The sequence below is a fragment of the Sesamum indicum genome, linkage group LG9 (assembly GCF_026168435.1).
Source record: "Sesamum indicum cultivar Baizhima isolate 11 linkage group LG9, ASM2616843v1, whole genome shotgun sequence".
NCBI lineage: Eukaryota > Viridiplantae > Streptophyta > Magnoliopsida > Lamiales > Pedaliaceae > Sesamum > Sesamum indicum.
In genome coordinates, this window is record NC_142665.1 from 9474850 (window position 1) to 9493745 (window position 18896).

The 18896-nt window shown below is 37.4% G+C and overlaps 1 pseudogene; it reads left to right on the forward strand.

The window, feature by feature from the left end:
* Nucleotides 1-8615: 8615 nt before the first annotated feature.
* Nucleotides 8616-10012, forward strand: LOC148786871 (uncharacterized; annotated as a pseudogene).
* The last annotated feature ends 8884 nt before the right edge of the window (nucleotides 10013-18896 follow it).

The window sequence follows — 18896 nt, forward strand, 5'->3', positions numbered from 1 at the left end:
AACTCCTTAAAATATACAAACCAATATTACAAATAAAAAATATGATAATGAATAATAAAAGAACAGATTTTTAAATTACAGATCTATAGAAGTTGGCTCAGGAATGGCCAGATCCAGCAAATCGAACACAAAAATGGGCCGTTCACACAGAACCGTTCAACCCACGGTTTCTCCGCCTCCAACCCAACACCACAAGGTTCTGATCTCCCAGATCTCACAAGAAACCTTAGTCACAGAGACCTACAAAGAATGTATATGTTCGCTTAGAACGTTTTCCAGAGAGAAGACAGAAGGGTTTTTCAATCGGTGTTTTAAACCTAGAGGAGGAGACACCCTTTTAAAGGTGTAAAGGGAAAGTGTATAAGGAAGGTAACAATGGCTTTCCAGTAGCCATTGAAATTGGCTAAGGAAACCTCCATTATTTCCGGTGAAGAGAAAGGGGCAAAATGCATGAAACCCCTCTGTCTTTTAAAATGTATACAAACACCACCGTCCTATTTTCAGAATAGGTTAAAAACCTCCTCCTATTTTGTTTTAGTCAATAAAAAACCTCAATTCTGTTAGCAACTAACAGGAAGTGGACGACATGCGTCTGTTGGATTTGGTAGTCATTTGGTAGACATGCGCCTGAAACTTGTTTCTAAATTTTCGGCGCCGTCTGGATGAATTTCTGAAGGCCAATGGTACAATTAGAATCCTTTCTTCAAGACGAACATTTCCATACCTCGTCAATCATGGAGAGTGGGCTCAAGCAACAATCACCGAACATATTTGCCATCGATTCATCTCTGTCCAATCGAATCTCGGTCTCAGACCACCACCGTCAGACTCGTCTCTTCAAGACGATTCTAACGAGAGCGGTCTCACTCAATTTGGTAAAGAATTTAGGGAGATATGATTATTTTAACAAAATCTCAACGCCGGCTTTAACATAATGAACAAGAGGAATATTTATTCTAAGGAATACATCAAGCAAAGTGCTAAAAAGAGGAAAGTATTAAAAAGAACTATAATCCCATATTTCTAGCCAACTCGATGCTTCCACCACTTTTTGAATCATCTCAAGGCTTGTCTCTTAAGCCAACTCTCTCAATTAACGTTCACAGTCCCTCCTTTTATAGTCGTGGTGGAGTTAAGGAAGGAAATTTTTTCAAATTCAGTTTTCAAAAGGAGAACATGGTCATGTTTAAGGATCAGGGGCATGCCTTGTTCATCACCTGTATAGTAGGACTTCCGACATGGCCGTGCAACGGAACACGACTTGGTCGTGTTTTCTTTAGTTTTTGAGCCAGTAATTGCTTCTAGGACATGATCGTGTTTGGTGAACACGACATGGCCATGTTATCTCTGCTGAATTAGCAAATTTTGGCGACGTTGGTCCAGCCTATCCCAGAATAATGCCTGCTAAAGGAAAATTACCAAAAGCAATATCCTACGAAGGAATTGAACCTAGAAGATTATAAATCACGTTCGTTTCTACTTAAAAGATGGAAAAGAGAGTGTATTCTCCTATTAGAAGTACATAAAATCTAAGCTTATCAAACGTTCCCACACTTAAGCATTTACTTGTCCTCAAGCAGTAAAAGTCCAGAGTTAAGGGCCTTTAGTGGCGTAAGAGATGTAACACTCTCCTTTTCAAAAGTTATCTCACCGTAATGACGGTACGGGGTTAATCAAATCAAAATACTTTGTTTCCCCTTATAGAAAATAAAACAATCTAGTCCTCGTTAAACCTCTAGGCTTCTAATATCATCATTCTGCCATTTTAACTGCACGCCCTTTCTTAGTTCTTTTTACCCGAGTGCATATTCCCTTTCTTTTGATAACTCCCCTTTTCAACTTATGTTTTGACTCCACTTTGAGCATGTTTTTTTATCCTCTTTTTTTTTTTTTTTTGAAGCTCGTGGTAGCGATTTTGAAGTCATATATATTTTTTTTCTTTACGCGAATGACAACATTTTAGATGAAGGCACCCAGTTACCAAAAATGGTTTCTCAAGTCCTTTGCATACTCATAACTGTAATGACTGGTTTATGCGAATGACAACATTTGTGATGATGGCACTCGGTTACTAAGCAACTTGATTCTGCGAAGTAGGCGCATTACATCCTCTGTTTGTTTTTTCCAGCATGAAGAGCGTATGTCCTACTTAAGGTATGTGAAACTCGATCAAGTCGGGTTTGGGTAATAGAAATGACTTCACAGAGACACTACGATTTAACTTGGAGCAAGAGCATTCAATTTCCTTTCGGAATGATTCAAAGTGTGCGTTGTTAGACCCCATCAATTCCGCAGTTATTCCAAGTAATAATCACATAATAGCATGGTCACTCATGCTTTTATCAATTGACCTCCTAAATCACATCCATCCATCAAATTTAGCGCCATGCATCATCGAAGAGTCATATGTTCCATAACACAAACCTTTTCAGGCATAATAGACGAACACAAACACTGAAAGAATTACCCTTTTTCATAGTATAGCACAAAAAGTTGAAGAACGTCCCCCAAACTTAGACATAATATGTAAAAATAGAATTGTGGGGGTGGGGGGGGAGGGGAATCAATAAATCATTGAGGACGGGAAAAGTGGCCTTGGGTCATGAACCAATCATACATGAATTGGAGGATTTGGGAGATGCTGTCAATAAAGTTGTGTTTGCCTATCGAGAAGCTGTTGTTGCTGGTTGAGTATCTACTGTAGGGTGTCAGCAGTAGAGGGTTTGGGTCGAGGTCCACAAGATAACTTGCCAGCATGAGAAGAGACTGGTGGTGGTGTATACAGATAGGCATCGGGCTTGGCATCTTCGAGCGGTGCCTGCAGCCACCACCAATTGTCCTGAAATTTGAATGGTGAGACAGGGGGTGGCTAGGGTGCAATGAGTATCAAATGGTAGCGGTCCCCCATTCTCGTTATCATTTTCATAGTTTGGCAAGTGGCGAGGTCCACCCAATTTTTGCCTTTGGCTTTTGCAAGCCCCTACAAGGGAACATCAAAGCTCAAAGTAATAGAGGTAATGAACCCCCCAAGCACGATAGAGTCGAAATCAAAGTTAGTGATTTTAAAAAATTGACGGGCCAACAATGAATCATTATTAATAGAGAAATCATTAACCAAGCCCACATGACAAATAACTCAGAACGACATAAGTTAACCTCACTATCACCTCGACCAAATAGAGTGTGTGCAAGCACACGATGCAAATAACAAAATTAGGGTTTGATAAGGACAAATGATTTAGAGCGAGTGGCATCTCACGAAGTTTGTCTAGTCAATGCATACTAAACGAAGTTTGGTGTAAATGCAGGGGGTTCCTGCTATTCTCCCCCTACAAGTAAATAAAAAGGAGCATTAAAATCGAAAAGGCTCAAACGAACATATCGGTTCATTAGTCTAAAAGTAATAAGACCATCATCAGCATTTGGACCGGACATGACCTCAACATATAAGGTCCTTAAAAACTCGATAACAAGCTTAGGATATGTACCCCATTTAATAAACATGAAATTATGCCACCCTGGTTTATCAAATAGATATTCAATATCATCAGAGATACGAAACACATCTAGCACCTCATTGTCAATGTAACGAGTATTTATAATAGTATGAAAAAGGAGACCTTCATACTTGCTATGCTATGCAAGGTCTAAAAGTTGAAGAATGTGGGTCAGTGGTTGGCGAGCCCCATGTTGTGCCTAGGAAATTTCTTGGTTGTTTTTTTTAAATAGTATGCTTCCCGAACATGACTCTGTTTAGCTAACATGGTCCTGGCGTGTTTGGTCAATCCCATAAAAAATGAAAGAATTTGTGGGTTCGCCATTTCCTCTCGGACATCCCATTCCTGCAAAAATATAGAGCAGGCTCGTGTAAGGAATAAAATCGTGGAAGGAAATAAAAAAAAATAATAAAATGTAAAACAAAAGGAGGAATAGAAATGACTCGGGTTGCCTCCTGAGAAGTACTTTGTTTTAAGTCGTTAGCGTTATTGGGTGTAGTGGAGGTTCAGACAAGTGGATCACGGAATTGCAAATTGCCCCCCTTTTCGATTGGAGTTCCTAGAAGGCATTGTTTTAAACGTTGACCATTGACTTTGAAGCAACAGTTGTTTTGCTCCTACCTCACTTGCTACATAGGGAAAAAAGTTATGAACTTGGAAGTATTTCAACAACGAGAACATAATTTTCCTGAAAAAAGACGAAGGCAGGACTTAAATAAGAGAATAAGATTACCTTCTTTAAATTCCCTTCTGAGGATGCATTGATCATGCCACTTTTCCGTGTGCACCTTGTAGAGTTTGGCACTATCATAAACATCTAATCATGAAGTTCGTTCAATTGGAGGTTTTGTCTCTCACCCGTTGATTTGAGATCAAAATTCAACTTTTTAATGGCCCAAAAAGCACTATGCTCAAGTTCAATGGGTAGGTGACAAGGTTTTCTATAAAGCAACGATATGGGGTTACCCTAATTACAATTTTGTATGTTGTCTAGTATGCCCATAAAGCATCATCAAGCTTAGAGGACCAATGTTTTCGGGAGGAGCACATAATTTTTCGAAAACAACCTTGATTTTCGATTCGACACTTTGACTTATTTACTAGTTTGGGATTGTATGGGGTGGAAATTTTATGGATGACCCTGAACTTCTTGAGGAGATTTTCAAGTTATTTCGATAAAGTGGGAACCACAATCACTAATCATAATTCTAGGAACACCAAAACGTGGTAAGATGATTTTCTGAAAAGTTTAATCACGAAATTGGTATCACTAGTTGGGGATGCTATAACCTCTACTCATTTGGAAATATAATTTACGGAAATGAAAATAAACTTATTTCCAAATGATGGAGGAAAAGACCCATGAAATCAATTCCCCAAACATCAAAGATTTCGACCTCAAGTATGTAATTTAGAGGTATTTCATAACGTTTCAGGATGTTTCCAACTCGTTGATAGTTATCACACCCAAGCACAAATTGATAAATATCTTTATATATTGTTGATAATAAAAATTTAATCGCAAAAATTTTAGCAGTGGTCTTAGCACCACTGGTAGGTCCCCTATATGAAGATGAATGGCAACAATGTATAACATCTCGAATTTTGTTTGTTAGTAAGCATGGTCGTAACACTCCATCAGCACAATGCTTATAGGGATAAAGTTCATCTGGATAAAATAGCGAATATTTGAGAAAAATTTGTTTTTCGAATAAAAATTCGTGTCAGAGGGTATGATGCCAGATGCTAAATAATTTATAAAATCAGCATACCAAGGTGCTTCAGTAGACAATAAGGAAAATAATTGATCATCAGGAAAAGAGTCATCAATTGGAATTTCGTTAACAATGTGGTTCTCAAACCTCAGATGGGATAGGTGGTCGGCCATAGCGTTTATCGCTCCCTTCTTGTCTCGTATCTCTAGGTCAAACTCTTGAAGTAAAAGTATTTATCAAATCAAACGTGGTTTTGCATCCTTTTTACTCAAGAGGTTCCTAATAGCTGCATGGTCAGTAAAAGTTATCACTTTAGGACCAATGAGGTATGAATGAAATTTATTAGAATCAAATAAAAGGCAAGTAGTTCCTTTTTAGTGATGGCATAGTTCATTTTGGCGTCGTCAATAGTACGGTTTGCGTAATAAATTACATGTAGATTCTTCTTTTTTCGTGACTGAGAATAACCACCACTGGAAAGTCATTTGCCACACATAATTTCAATTGGAAGACACCAAACAGGGGGTTGCATAAGAACGACCGAAATGAGGGGTCACTTTAACTGATTAAACACATCAAGATATTCGTTGGATAAGTCAAAAGAGACATCCTTGATGAGCAAATTGATTAATGGCTTAGCAACTTTCAAGAAGTCTTTAATGAAAGGCGGGTAAAATCTGATGTGGCCGAGGAAACTTTGAATACCCTTTATCGAGGTTGGAAGTGGGAATTTCTTAATTATTCCAATTTTGGCTCGATCGACCTCAATAACTCTTTCAAATAGCAAATTCCTCAAAACAATCCCTTCTCTTATCATGAAGTGATATTTTTCTCAATTTAGAACGAGGTTGACTTCCTTGCATCGATGCAACACTTCTGTTAGATTACGCAAGCATTCATAGAAGTGATATACATAACAAATATCATCCATAAACACCTCCATTATAGTCTCAATATGCTCAGGAAAATATCCATCATGCATCGATGGAAAGTACCTCAAGCATTACATAATCTAAAAAGCATCCTCCTATATGTGAATATTCTATAAGGACATGTGAAAGTGGTCATTTCTTGGTTGCTAGGATAAATGGGTATTTGCAAAAAATTCGGAGTATCCGTCAAGATCGGAAAAATATGAATGATTTGCTAACCGTTCTAACATATGGTCAATGAAAGGAAGTGAAAAATGGTCCTTGCGAGTGGCCTTATTCAACTTCCTATCATCTATGCACATGTATCATACCATGACTGTCTAGTGGGTATCAACTCATTATTCTCATTTTGCACTACAATCCTTCTTAAGAAATACCTGTGTGGGATTAACCTAACGACTATTAGAAATTGAAAAATTATATTGGCATCTAGCAACATAAGGACTTCCTTTTTTACAAGCTCTTTCATGTTTGGATTCATTTATCTCTGGGCTCAACTAAAGGAGTGCAATCATCTATTAAGTGAATGTGGTACATGAAAATAGATTGGTTTATGCCTTTTATGTCATCAATCGTGTATCCTGTAACACTCCTATGCAGACATAATACCTCAACCAGTTGCAATTTTTTAAACTCATTCAACTTGGCGTTGATTATCACAGGATACTGTAGGCATATTAATTTTGCGCTTAGTTAAATAATGGCAAATGTTAAGTCATATATTAATTATCAATTACAATATTCTTCTATTTATTTTTTTGAAATTTTACTAAATTTATTCCAAGGATAAAAAGCCAATTTAATGATATTTTAACATATATTTTGTCATCAAATCAATGGCTGACAAGTGTCAAAATGAAGTATTTTCAGCCAATCAAATGATCCTTCGCAGTCAAAGATTCAAGCCAATAAAATCACGCCATGTGGAGCAATTGTATGTACTCTCCAATCAAATGAATATAAATATTTATGATATTTATCTCTTCAAAAAATACAAATATTAAAGAGATAAATGTCAAGTTGACCAATCATATTATTCTAAACATATGATGTATTTATCTCTTTAAATAAAATTACAAAGAGATAATACAAAAAGTGTTCAAATGTATTAAAACTCTACCTCTTTGATACCTATACAAAGGGGTCCTTGAATCTTATTCAAAACACACACAAAGATAGAGAATGAAGAGTAAGGTAAGCGAAGAAGGCCAAATAATTATCTCTTCAAAGTTCTTCAAGTTCATCAATATTCAAAGGCGATCGAGTCATTCGTCAAAGGCGCACCACAGTTTATAGCGTTTAACTTAGGACTACATGCGCTGAGCCCTCAATTAACAATATAAATATCTAGATATACTCTCAAGAAGATCCAAGTGGCAAATCCACTTTCAAATCATCAAGTTTCATGCCAAGACTATAGCGTTTAATTCAGAATTACAAGTGTGAGCCCTCGAATTAAAGTTAGAAATTCAAATTCAAGTACAAAAGAGATCTACATGGTGATTACCCTTTGAATTCGTCAAAATTTGTCAAATATATTGTTGAAGAGAAGAATCAAAGGATAGTGTTAATAATTCGTGGCCCAAGGACCCAAATGAAAAGCTCAGGAGGCCCACCAAATTAAACTCGACGGGTTGACCCGGTGACCCTTAACCCGACCCAGTTTGCCCCTTTTATTCATCTGCCTAAGTTCTGAAAGTCAAATCTGATTCTTTTTCTTTTCTTCTTCTCAAATGTCGTCTGTTTCCTCCTATATCCAAATCCTCTTTTGATATGATTCTCACCATATCTTCCATAGTAATGGAAGCTTTCCTCATACACTCAAATCCTCTTTTGATTTGATTATATCTTTCATAGAAATGGAAGTTTTGCCAAACCAAGTTGATGGTTTTAAGGAAAGGTTTCATGGCTTCCTTTTCCTTCTATTTTCCCCACCTATCTAAGGTCTCTTGCTCTCGGTTTTCTTGGCAATAATCTGAATCTCTCATATTCTCACCTAAATTGGTTCTGAGTGAACATTCTTTGTGGGCCTTTGTGACAGAATGTTTCTAAGTGATTTCTGAGGTTACTCGTCGGGTTTCTCGGTGGGGGTGCAACCATGGTCTAAAATTTGGATAACTAGTCTTGTGTGACCGAAATCTGATTTTCCTGAGTCGCATTCGTTAAGAATCTGTTTTACTATAGTTTGATTTGTTCATTCTATTATAAGTTGTAATATCAGTTTGTATTTTTAAGGAGTTTCGTACTCCATATTATTATAATAGTTGATTAGGATCTTGAGGTTGCCACTCTACGAATAGAATAGAGATTGTACCCATTTTGATATCTTAATCCATGTATTTTATTGTGATAATTTATTTGTGCTTTGATTTTTCAGGCACGATAAAATTAGCGCTCACATATTTTGGCACTCCAAGTGGGACATCTCTATCTTTCATCTTTTCCCTTCAGCAAAGAAGTAAAACACTCAAATGGATACTCAAGGAAAATTTTCGAAGACTGTAAACTCCAAACTTGCCATATCAAATTCTTCAAGCTCTATTACCAAGATTATTGGTGTTACTAAGAGGAGTATGTTGAAGAAACTCAAAGAATCTTACCAGATGACTCCTCTCACTGAATACGTCTACGAGGACTTAGGCTCACCTAGCCATTCAAGGCAAGATGATGAAAATAAATCTCCTCCGTCCTCTCCTTGCTCTATGTCTAGCTATTCCTTCACAAAAAATGTGGCTCCAGTTATGCTAACAAATGCTACAACCATAGAGGAACAACTTGCAGGTGTGACAAGAGCCATTGAAGGACTTACAAAGCACGTCCAAGAGCAAGATGCACAAATTGCTAGACTGATCAACAAAGCAGATAATGTTGACATAAGTTATATAATGGGGAAACAAGTTCAGGCTCATGATGAAGCACAAACATCCACAAAGCAACATTATACTGAGAAGGATGAGTTTGGAAGGAGCTTCAAATTTCTTCTGACCAGATTGATTCCTGTGGACCAATTGAAAGAATTAATTGAAGGAATCAACAGAAGCAAGATTGAGGAAAGCTCAAAGTCATCCCTTACTTACCCCAAGCCTTACACTCAAAGGATTGACAACTTCAGGATGCCAATGATCAACCACCAAAGTTCCAACAATTTGATGGCAAAGGCAATCCAAAGCAGAACGTGACTCATTTCGAAAGAAACGTGCAACAACGTACGAACATATGGCAATTATCTAGTCAAGCAGTTTGTTCGATCACTACAAGGCAATACATTTGACTAGTATACTAACATGGAGGCTAGCTCAAATTGATGAACAACTAGAGTCAAATAAGCCAATTCATTTGGGACCCTGCAGATCCGCTCTTTTTCCTATTCAAAGATCAGCCCCCTGGCTCCGTGTTTTCACATCGAGAATTATTTGCAGATGAAGAGATGTCAAAGGGGCTTCTTACTTCCCAAAGAGATCCTTCTACATCTATATATAAACGCTGGTTTATCAAGACTACACAAGAAAAGCACTTCGAATTGTTGATTAATCGTCAGAGATGGCTTAGAACCAATAGTTCATTATCTAATGGATCTTTCCGTTCTCAATCGCTTCCATAGCACGCGACGAACTGTAAGGATGGTTGAGCTTACAAACTCTCACCAATGGAAAGAAGAACCAGTCATTGATTATATCAATAGGTGGAGGAACCTGAGCCTTGATTGCAAAAGATTGATTATCTGAAGCTTTCACCATTGAGATGTGCATTCAAGGGATGCAATGGGGCCTTCGATATATTAGCCACTCGAACATATGATATGGAATTGAGTATGAGAACGAGTAGAGTTGAAGGGTCACCTATTCAGGATTTTCCTAAAACCAAGTAAAAGCAAGAAGTAAAGAAAGGGTGTGAGCCATTTCCAAAAGCTCCAAGCAAGGAAATGGCCGTGAATGTATCACTGTTCAAGTTCAAGAGCACTACAAAAGACAATGTTTCCCCAAAGAATATTGTTCCTTACGACAAGCCACAAAGAAAATTGACTTTGAAGGAAATTCAAACCGGAGAATATCCATTTCTTGACTCTGATGTCTCCAAAATATTTGACGACTTGTTGGAGGCTAGCCTTATCGATATACTAGAAACGAAGTGACTTGAGGAAGCCAAACGGAGGATGGTCCAAAATATTGGAAATAGGATCGCTTAGTTGGGCATGCAATACAAGATTGCTTCGTATTCAGGGATAAAGTTATGCAACTGGCTCGCCAAGGTAAAATTTCTTTTGAAGAGGATTTTGCAATAACAAATCTTATGCCAACCAAGTGTGAATCTTTTGATGTTAAAAAGGCTTCATAGAATACTATGCATACAATCAACAACGATGGCCTACTCGAAAAGAAAGATTCCTCTAATGCTAATGAGTGTATGTCCATAATTACTTTCACTAACGGAGATTTGCTCCTCAAATCTAAGCCTCATATTCATCCTTTATTCATGGCTGGATACGCTTGTGAATAAAAGGTGAACAAAATATTGATTTATGGAGGCTTTGTGGTTAATAGCTTATGTCTATGAACTTTGAAGAATTTAGGGATCCTTATTGATAAACTCTCAATCAATCGCCTTATGATCCAAGGTTTTAATCAAGGAGGACAAAGAGTCATCGGTATTATAAGAATCAAATTGCTGATGGATGACATGGTGTCTGCCACATTATTTCACATCGTAGATGCCAAATTTTCTTATAACATGTTTTCAGGTTGCCTTTGGCTGCATGAAAATTTTGTGGTTCCCTCTACATGGCATCAATGCTTCAAATATTGTCGAAATGGTATAGTGAAAAAGGTGCTTGGTGATAGCAAACTTTTTACTGAAGTTTAGTCGCACTTTGCCGATGCTAAGGAAAAGAGGTTCTGCCATCCGAAGAGCCAAAGTCATATGGTAATGAAAGCATAAGAAAGAATGAGTCATCTATCATTGAAGTCGAATTATTAAAGAATTTGACTTTACATTGACTCGAATTAACATGAAGCGACCGTCTAAGCAGCCACTTAAAGGATTTGGGCCCTCAACCCAAGAAGAAGAAGGAGGACATGAGGCATTGGCCACAAATGGAAAGAATTTGATCCTACAGCCTTCAAAATTCTTATTAAAACCGAATACAACCCGAAAGAAAAACTAAGCCTTGGAAAACTTCCTCTTGAAGCCACCAACAAGAAGCTCTATGGACTCAATGCCACCCAAATAATACTAAAGGAAAAAGGATATGCAATTTAAGATTTTCGAGTAGGCCTGGGCTTTACTCCTAAGCCTGTCCGTATTGTCATAAAGAGTGTCAACAACAATTATGTAGCTGAAGGGCTTTCTTAAACCAAAGATGACAAGAGGGAAGAAAATTCAAGATAATCTGTCTTCAATAGCCAACAAACAATGTGTCTTTGATAGACTAGGTCCACACAAAAGAGTGGTGTACCGAAAGAAAAACATGTTTAAAGTGGCCGCACGTGCGAAGAAAAACATCAATCCTTTGCATACACGAAAACATAGAAGCTTGATTCCTTCCAGAATGAGGTGTCAGACAACTTTAATTGTATCATACGCAAAAGTCTTGAAGGTCAAAGCACAAACCATGATCTTCACACAAGCTAATATGATGAAGATGATAGGGAAAATGTGGCATCATCTAACTATATCAGCAACAGCCATAGCAGCCGTGATGAGTCTGCAAATACCATAATCATGTGTGCCTACAAATCATTGGATTGATAATTACCACTCCTCAGGTAGGGAGCAAATTTGCATAAAGATGGGATGGCCCGTGTAATAGTGCGGATAAGTTGATTGCTGAAGACGGGTTGAGAATAGGCTTGATCAATGAAAAGCTCTTGAAACGATACTATGCTTGCATCAGCAAAAAAAAAAAGAAAAAGAAAGAAAAAGAGAAAAAATGAAAAACAAAATCCTGGCCCGCATAGGTATAAACTGTGAACGACCCTTCCCTCTCCAAATAATATTTTATACTTTAAACTATGTAATAGAATTGATCCTCTTGATGAGGTACGTAGGCAACTTAGATATTTCTAAGTTCAGTCATAACTATAAAATTTCTTTATATCTCATATGAAATCATTGACATGGGAAATATCAAGGTGTGCTCAAAGATTGCAAGATAGAGAAAAAAAAATTCTAAAAGTTGATGAGTCCTAACCACAATTGCACGATTTATCATGTAGTACTGGAGATGTCAATCCCATGAAAAAACTATTGTGATTAACGGATTTACTTAGTTTTGATTAATCGAGTCGAAGATGTACGGGTAAGATGATTGATTATAGCCAAAGAGTATGTAAATGGAAGTTAGAAGATTGACAAATATATGTGACAATCTAGAATTGAGTATCCTCACAATGGTCGATTAATAATCCTATCAAGATTCCTTTTCTACTAAGTGCAATCTATCCGTGAAAATTATCACCCTCTTTCATGTATGTAGAAAATTATATTCAACTAACTATACCTATTTTCATGTAAATTGAGTTAAATTAAATTCATTGAGATCATAACAGTATGTGCAATCCTCATAGAATTTAAGCCTACTTTTGTGGTTAATCTCTATGTCTAATTCTCAACTTTCTAACATGAAATTTCACCGCTCAGTAGAGGTGCGCATGGGTCGGGTTTCTCGGGTTTAGGTTAATTAGGTTAGGTGCTTGATTAATCAGGCAATTTTAAGGCGGGTACCCGATTATTTCGGATACCCGCACGCCGGGTTCGGGTTCCTTGGGAAGCTTTGTTGAAATTGAGAAATATTGATACTTGACATAGAAAAGCAATTTCAATATCATTAGCCTTTGAAATTCTTCCATCTTTCCTGCCTTTAGTCCCTACACAGTGTAACCTGCATTAAGTGTCAACCCAACTCATAAAAGTACATGTACAAATATGACAACATACATAAAAAGAACTCTCTAATATTAATTACTCTACTTACAACTTACAAGTTACAAGCACAATTGCATCCCTAACAGTAGTAGCAAGAGCCAGAATGCCACCCCAACCAATAGAATTTGTAAATTTGTGAGTGAATTTGTGATGACTGGAGCCATTACATGATATATATAAAATATTTGTATTTTCTAAATTAACATAGAATAATTTTTGAAGTCATTACATTCTAACCATCAATTGAAAATTACATCGTAACATGGCAAATACTAGATCCAAAATAGTCTAGTCAAATATTAAAGATTGTTGAATCAACTCCGATTTTGTCAACCCTACAAGAAAATAAAAAAAATATCTAAGATTAATATAACACATAAAAGTATAAGAATTTAATACAAAACAAAGCAAAAGAAAAATAAAAAGTACCTTACTCAAGCATTTCAACTTCACTTAAATATTCTTCTATGGTTATTGGTTTGGAATCTCTATGGATCCAGTCTTCAGCACAAATAATGGCTTAAACTATTTTAGGAGATAATGAGCTCCTAAATGCATAAAGAACACGGTTACCAATGCTAAGCTCGGCCTCTGAAACAACAGTGAAGATTGGAACCGCCAATATATCACGAGCCATCTTTGAGAGAATTGGAACCTTTTGAGTGTTCACTTTCCACCATTTCAATATATCAAACGTTTCCTTATATTATTCGGCATCCTCACTAAGATACTTCTCTAATTCTTACTTTACGTGATTTTTTCCCCCAATCACATATAATTGAATTTCTGAATAGATGTCCAAGTGTACATAGTAATGCAAACCCTTAGAGCATGATTTTTAATAAATGACTTCAACCTTGCTCTTTCATTCACATACATATTAAAAAAGTATGTTGTTATTGTCCTTCTTGATGGAATAGCAAATATTGGACAAGCAACAAACATGAAATGTCTAAATCCAGGATTTTCAACCATCTTATACGGGAGCTCATCTACAACTAGCACATAACACAAAGCCTCTCTAATTTTCTCTGGATCAAATCTCCAATTAACAAGAGGGGCATCTCTCTCCCCTAAATGAGTTCATTGCAAAGACAATCGATTTTTATTGGTGGGAATTTCATTAGGTTTATTCTTGCATGATTTGAAGTGGTTCTTTAGAGGCCTAGTTCCATATACTTTCGATGAGGCTTTGGTTTTCCTACTACAATATTTGCATATAGTATTTCGAATGTTATCTTTTTACAATGAAACTTATGAAAATGATCCCACCAAGGTGATCTAGAAATCATTACCCTCATTTTTCATCTCTTAGAATCAAGTGTCGTCCTCATCCTCTGACATACACATACACTTATCCATATTCTCACAAACATGCTCAAGATTGTCAACTTAATCACCACTAATCTGATTTTGGAAATTTAGCCCTGTTTATGCCTGGAGCATTTGATAAGTTTACTGTAGGTGAAGAATAAAACTGAGATTGAGAATTTGACATCTGAAACATTCAACAAAACCAAAAAAGAAAAATAATAATTAATTCTGTGAATAAATTTAGATATGTGCAATTTTTAATTAATCACATCATTATGAAATTAATCACTTATATAATCAAATGAAATCACTGCTAGTTATAAATTATTGATACAATAGTTAAAATATCAAATGATTTTGTATTGTAAGCATTCTAAAATTATCCGAAGTCTGGAGACTATGAGCTCTGAAGCCCATGAAAACCATTTCAACATTGTAGAGTGGATATCAAACAAATCCTATTCAAACTATTACAACGATTATGAGTAGGAAACTCCTTAATATATATACAAACCAATATTACAAAAATATTAAACGAATAACAATGAAAGAATAGAAAACAAACGCTGTTAAATAAATCGGCTCAAAATCTACCAGATCCAAGCAAGAGGAACTCGGCCACAGATGAGTACCATTCCCAAAGTCACCGACCCATGGTAACACCACAATGTCAGAACTCCGACCACACTCTGATCACTCAGATCAATATATCACTTCAGTCACTAAGACCCTCTAGATTCACAGGTATTCACAAAGAATGCGCAAAAAGATTTACTCACTGTTACTCGTATCTTTAAAAGGGAAAGAGAACCCCTATAAATAGGACCGAGAGAAATGATGAAGAAGGAATGGCATGGTGGCTTTCCTTATGCCATCAACTTGGCAAAGAAAAGCCTCCATAATATCCGGTGAAGATTTGGGGAGAAGATTTCATAGAGATAGCATAGAGAGAGAGAAGAGACTATCGGCGCAGAGAAGAGGAGAAGGTGAGAATAAGAGATAAAATTAGGTTAGGGCTAGAATATAAGTGGGTAGGAGTGGGTGGGGTACTGGGCCGGGTTGTGGGCTGCCAAGTGGGTTGGACTTTGAGGGCTTCCAAGTGGGCTAGAATAAATAAGGTCTTTTGGACCATAGGATATTACACATTCCACCTTGGACCAAAACCCTTTAAAAGGAAACATGGTCCGGAGTTCGTTCGATCTGGCATTATCATCACTGCCTACGGGCCTGCTCAAGTGTACCTGCAAAAAGAACTTGTGTCTCACCTGCAGCAGTATTAGTCAGGAGCCAAATTTAAAATTTTTAAACAATTAACAAACTTTTCGACAGGAAGACACTTTGTACCCATATCTGCTGGGTTTTCCTCAGTTTTGACTTTTTCAATTTAATAACCTCTTTGCTGACAATGTCACGAATAAAATGAAACCTCACATCAATGTATTTAGTTCTATCGTGAAAAACAGGGTTTTTCCAAAGTTGAATCGAAGATTGACTGTCAGAGAAAATAGTAAGTTTATTTTTAAGAAAACCGATTTCTTTAATGAGACCTTCGAGCCAAATCGCCTCTTTAAAGGCTTCAATCGTAGCAATATATTCAGCTTCCGTGGTAGACAATGCAACAAATATTGTAGTTGGGATTTCAAACTTATGCATGAGCCACACAAAGTGAAAATATAATAAGTAGTGGATTTTCTAGTATCTTTTTCATTTGCATAATCAGAATCCACAAAACCAACAAGATTGATAGAATTGGAGAATTTGGAGAAGTTAATACCTATATTGTCAGTACTTACACGATATTTGAACCAATTCTTAAATTGAGTAAGCTCCTTAATATTGGGGTCCTCCAAGTGGTGGTGGTCATAGAGTTCATTCATAAAGAACTTGTATGCCAAAAATAATAAAGGATACATATCAGCACATAGGTTAAAAGTCTAAAATTAGATAGTGAATAAACTGTTGGTATCTTCAGACTTACTTGTAGTATGGCATGATTACTTTACAATTGCACAAGATGTACATCTCAATTATGTGACGTTCTAATCCTCTAAGCCACCTCTTCTTTGAGACACCACTTGCTCAGCCAGGGTAGTTGAAAATGGACCGTTGGATACTAGTGTCATTCCTACATAGGTCGTCATTTCTATGGGGCCTGTTTCATTTGCAAAGAATCTGTGGCTCAAAGTGAGAAGTGAATAGACCGATTCTTCTACATGGTAAGTCTCTACAATTGATGTCTCAATGTGTGCTTTGTTTTTCACCTTCATTTTCAAGTCCTGGAAAACTCTAATAAACTTTTAATATTTATTAGAAAATATATATATGACACAATAACTATTACAGAAAACTAATATAACTCATGTTCTTACCTCTTAAATGGGTACATCCACCTGTATTGCATGGCCCTCACATACGTGTTTCATATTGCAGGTGAACAATTAGATGCTCCGTTGAGTCGAAGAAAGCTAGTAGAAATATTTTCTCGAGGATGCACAAGATGGTCGAGACACTACTTTCCAACCTTGTTTACATCCAGCATCGTCAAACATTGAATTTGGAATAGAAGGCTGACCTCTGTTAACTCGCTCCATACAGGCTCAGGAACATTTCATGGAAGACAATTGGAACTAACTTCTGCATGAATACGTGACAATCATGAATCTTCATGCCGTGAAGCCTCAGCTCCTTCATATCGACACAACGGGCCAAATTGGATGTGTAACTATCCTCCTCTTCATATCGACACAACGGGCCATTCACATATCCTCGTCTTCTGCTCCTTGGTTAGAGAATATAAGGCTTTGGGCATCACGTTCAGCCTCCTTTCGTCAACCTCAAGCTCCGACCGATTACATATGTATGTTTTTCCCGTGCATTCAGATTGTCCTCCATTTTTTTTTTTATATCCATCACGTATTGAATATATTATCAAACACATTCTTCTCAATGTGCATGACCTCAATATTGTGTCTTATCCGATGCGTTGACCAGTACTCGAGCTCCCAAAAGATGCTTTTCTTTGTCCACTTATGCTTGCTATCGTAGCCTCTGGGAGAAACAACGGCCTTTCAACTGCAGAACTAAACTTTTCAACCCTTCGCGGATTTGTTCTCCCATCAATCTGGACATGAAACATTCCTTTCTACGTGATTCATAGTTAATGCCTTCTTATTCCTACAGTACGGATGATCCGAGGGAAGGAACTGCTTGTGATAGTCAAAGCATCACGCCTTCCTACCGTTCTGCAGATAGAATGCACGTGTGTTTTCCATACAAATTGGACCCCCTATAACACCAACAGTACTCCATCTAGACACCATCCATAAGCGGGTAGGTCGTTCACGGTCCACATCAAAGGGGCGTGCATCATGAATGTCTCGTTTTTCGCATTGTTGCGCGTCAGTACACCCACATACCACAAATTCTGCAACCCCTCGTCAGCGGCTCCAAACAAACATCAATGAGATGTTTCACCAGGGATCACCATCGTCAGGAACATATACTAAGAAGTCATGCACATTCCCAGTGGGAGATTGTACGATTTAAGTATAACGGACCAATATGAATACGTACAACTGTACTGCCCATGCCGTGCGAACCCATCCATGCACAAACCAAATCTAATATTATAGGGCTTTACTGCAAAATTAGGATATGTCCGGTCAAAATGCCTCCATGCCTCTACATCAGACGGATGGAGCATGGATCCATCCTCCATTTGATGGTTGACATGCCACGTCATATGTTCGACAGTCTCTTCTGAAGCATACAACCTTTGTCGGAGAGGGGTAATCGGTAGGTAGCTAAGAATGGCATATGGGGTCTTCTTGCGATTAGGATTTTGCTCCCTCGTAATCTTGTACCTAGCTTCTACATAAAACTTACAATAGTCCAGATCAATGTCGTCCTTCTAGTACAACATGTAATCATTTTTACATGCATCAATCTTCTCAACAAGTAAACCTAAGTCTCTTACCAACGTCTTTGGATATCGTAATCGAGGGACAGGGTGTGGTGGCGGGGCAATATATGATCATCCCACTCGGATATTCTATCATATATTCGTTTAGAAATATGGCCATCACCCTTGATATTCACCAACCCAGCAATAACTCCAATTGAGATTGGGTGCAACTGTTCCACAACGGCTGCTCGACAACATGCACTATATCCGTGAAATTGATTTACCAACCCAGGTACATGATTATAGCAACCGTCGTAATATGACTACGCCTGTCATCAGTAGAACAAGACCTCGTACCATTATTAGCGCACCATCCTTGTTATAATTCGAACACAAAAAAGCCGGCGGGGTGGCTTAAAAAACCATCATCTGCACTCAATCCATCTACCTCGCATCATCCCAGTGTGTATTGGTACGCTCCTCCTCAAGAGCAGCAAGTGTTTGTTCCTCCTGCAAAGGGGGCGCAGTTACGGCCTCAAAGTACTCCTTACACCCTCTCCTCGCCATGTGAAATCCAATTATAATACTCTAACATAAAATCTTTTATATACAA